Source organism: Cucurbita pepo, unplaced genomic scaffold (genome assembly GCF_002806865.2).
Source record: "Cucurbita pepo subsp. pepo cultivar mu-cu-16 unplaced genomic scaffold, ASM280686v2 Cp4.1_scaffold002119, whole genome shotgun sequence".
NCBI classification, from domain to species: domain Eukaryota; kingdom Viridiplantae; phylum Streptophyta; class Magnoliopsida; order Cucurbitales; family Cucurbitaceae; genus Cucurbita; species Cucurbita pepo.
This window is the reverse complement of record NW_019648211.1, coordinates 1-3,297: the sequence shown is the minus strand read 5'-3', so window position 1 is coordinate 3,297 and position 3,297 is coordinate 1. Positions and strand designations below refer to the sequence as shown.

Here is a 3,297-nt window from a genome sequence, read left to right as displayed (position 1 = left end):
TTATAGGCTTTTGAACACAGGTCTGCTATTTTTCGAATCCCACGTGGCAAATCTTGATAGCTTGATCAGTGAACGCCAAGGCTAGAGAAATATTTTTCATGCTTATCCTACTCAAAGTTGGCACTCTGTAATTACGACACGTGTAAAAATAGCTAATAAAAGGCGGATATATCCATAGGTAACTTTTATGGAAGCGTTAACAAAACTAATTAATGAAAACTCTTTTTAAACCCACTACTGAATTTATATTATTGAGTAAATTATATTAATTGAGATATATTTATACATTTTATATAATTATAATAATTTATTAACAAAGTAATAAAAATAATTAAAAAAATATGCATGTATGAATAATTATTACATTTGAATACTTAATTTATTTTGTTCGTTATCATTTGTTATTATTAATTAACAAATGTGGGATTTTGAAGTGTTCTATGAACTAAAATGGACAATATCTAATGTAGGTTTACACTAAGGTAGTTACAAATGGAATCAAAACTAGACATCGAGCGGTGTGCTAGCCAGAACATTAGACCCTCAAGAGGGTGAGTTCTGAAATCTCACATTTGTTAGAGTGAGAAATGAATCATTTCTTGTAAGGGTGTGAAAATTCCTTCTTAGTAGATGATTTTTAAAATCGTGAGGCTGACGGTAATACGTAGTAGGTCTACTCTGAACACGACAACTTCTCACAAGGCACAAGTCATGTGGATCGAGAGGAGGACAGGGTTTCACACAATAACTCAAGATTGAGAGAATTATTTCCCGAGAAACTTAAATTCCAAACTCTAGAATCTCTAGCTGTGATGTCCCAGATTGGTTGGGGAGGAGAACAAATCATCATTTATAAGGGTGTGGAAACCTTACCATAACAGACCCGTTTTAAAGCCTTAAGAGGAGCCCGAAAGGGAAAGTCCAAAGAGGACAATATCTGCTAGTGGTGGGCCTGGGTCGTTACATTAGAACCAACTTGTCGATGTCCGAATCGATGTATGTAATCATGAATTCAATTCCAATGAAGTATTCCGTTTGTATTCACTGGTAGGATGAGTTGGAAGCCGCCGGCCGCCGGATTCTGGGAACTCAATGTCTTGGTCGGAGAAGCACAAGAGTGGTTTAGGGTATTATGGTCTTTGCGCCCAGCAATTAAGGCAAGCGTTAATTATTAAGTAAATTAAATCCAATTAAAACAACCTGTCTATAAATAGCAGGTAGGTTTAGTACAATTTTTATTCATTTTATTTTTATTTTCAAATAATCTAATTGCATTAAATCCATTCTCCCTTTTCAATTCTATAACATTATGGTTGGATTATTAACGCAACATTAAATTAAACTAAATTAATGTTAATTAATCAAAATCATAAAAGGTTTGAATATTCAAAGATAAATTACAATTCTTTTATTTAAAATTTATGTTTATCTTTTAAATTCATCGACATTTGAAATAATAATTAAAAAAAAAAACAGAATTTATACTTTAGTCGTAATATTCTCCTTTTCCATTTCCGCCCCTCTTTTTAATGAATATTAGCTTTATTCTTATGGATGGGCAATATAGTAAAACTTTGGAATCTTTTGGATTAAATGGTAAATTGGGATTGATTGTGACATCTACAATCTAAAGTCAGTGGTTTCTATTCTTTGTTCGTACACAAATTTCTTTTCTTGTCTATTCTATCATTTTTTTTTTCAAAATTTCCATTTTATATAGTAAATATATTAAATAATTAATTTTTATTATTAGTATTTTGTGAAAGGACGAAATAACGAGAATATATNAAAAAAAAACAGAATTTATACTTTAGTCGTAATATTCTCCTTTTCCATTTCCGCCCCTCTTTTTAATGAATATTAGCTTTATTCTTATGGATGGGCAATATAGTAAAACTTTGGAATCTTTTGGATTAAATGGTAAATTGGGATTGATTGTGACATCTACAATCTAAAGTCAGTGGTTTCTATTCTTTGTTCGTACACAAATTTCTTTTCTTGTCTATTCTATCATTTTTTTTTTCAAAATTTCCATTTTATATAGTAAATATATTAAATAATTAATTTTTATTATTAGTATTTTGTGAAAGGACGAAATAACGAGAATATATACGAAGAGTCGATAATTATATTTATTGTAATGGTCTAAATATTGTATACGTAAATATAAATAGTAATTAAATAAATAAATTTCTTTTTGGTAAGTAATTAATAGTATGTTATAATATTTAAAATTTAAGTTTTTCAAAATTATTTAAAATAATATTAAAAAAATTAAAAAACGATATATATATATATATATATATAAATATAAAGTGGAGCCGGACCATGCCCCGATCCGCGGAGAAGAAAGAATAAATATAAAGGGCATTTTCCAAGGGTATTTCCGGTATTTCCGGTTAGAAGAGGGGTATAATTGGAAAGGTGTGCCAGATAAAAGCAGGGGCCTCGGCTTCGCCGCATTCTCTCTCCCTTGCCCACTCTTTCCTCTCTCTCTTTTCTCTCTTCCCTTCTCTCTCCTTCGAATTCTTTTTTGTAATCTGAACGGAATTTTTCTTGGTCAGCCGTCATCTCCGTCGTTCGCCGGGTGGCGCCACCGGTAAACTGCCGTCCGTACGGCGATCCAACCAGTGCCCTCAGGTTCCATCCGCCACCATCTGGATCCGATTTCACCTAAACATTGACCCCGTTTTCCCCAGCTTTTATTAAGTTTTTATTCCCAATTATTAAAAAAAGGAAAAGAAAGAAAATTATATATATATATATATATATATATTTTTTTTTTTTTTTCCTTTTCCTTTTAAAAAATTGTAGTCGCTTTCAATCCTTTTCCCTTTCTCGCCTTATCTATCAAGTGTGTGAGGGTATCATTTTTTACCGTGCCCACTATCCCTCATTCTTTTTTTTACTTTTTAACCTTTCGTCAAAATTTTCAGGAATAAAAAGTTCACAAAATCTTGTTAGACGATTTTGCCCCTGGGAATATCAACTTCCTACGGTTTTGCCACGGGGGCCTAGCTTGCTGGCATTTAACAAAGGGCCGAGAAAAAAAAGGCAAATGAGTTTCCATTGCCACAGCCGTGGGCTGTTATCAGCTGGGCCGTCAAGAAAGCGGAAGGAGCCGTCGGCTCTTAAAGCCGGTGAGCAGCCAGTTACGTCGAACCGGCTTCTGGCCGGGTACATGGCTTACGAGTTTCTGACTAAAGGAACCATCTTGGGCAGGAAGTTCGACCCGGATCGAGCCGAAGCAAGCCCATTCCCGACCATCGCCGCCGCTCAGTACAAGAAGCCGAAGAC

At 33.7% G+C, this 3,297-nt stretch overlaps 1 long non-coding RNA gene across 1 annotated transcript; it reads left to right on the top strand.

Annotated features, from left to right (window-relative positions):
- Nucleotides 1-2,482: 2,482 nt before the first annotated feature.
- LOC111786605 lies at nt 2,483-3,296 on the top strand. Its single transcript, XR_002813807.1, has 3 exons — nt 2,483-2,640; nt 2,937-3,140; nt 3,223-3,296. It is a non-coding gene; the product is annotated as an uncharacterized LOC111786605 (long non-coding RNA).
- Nucleotide 3,297: the final 1 nt, after the last annotated feature.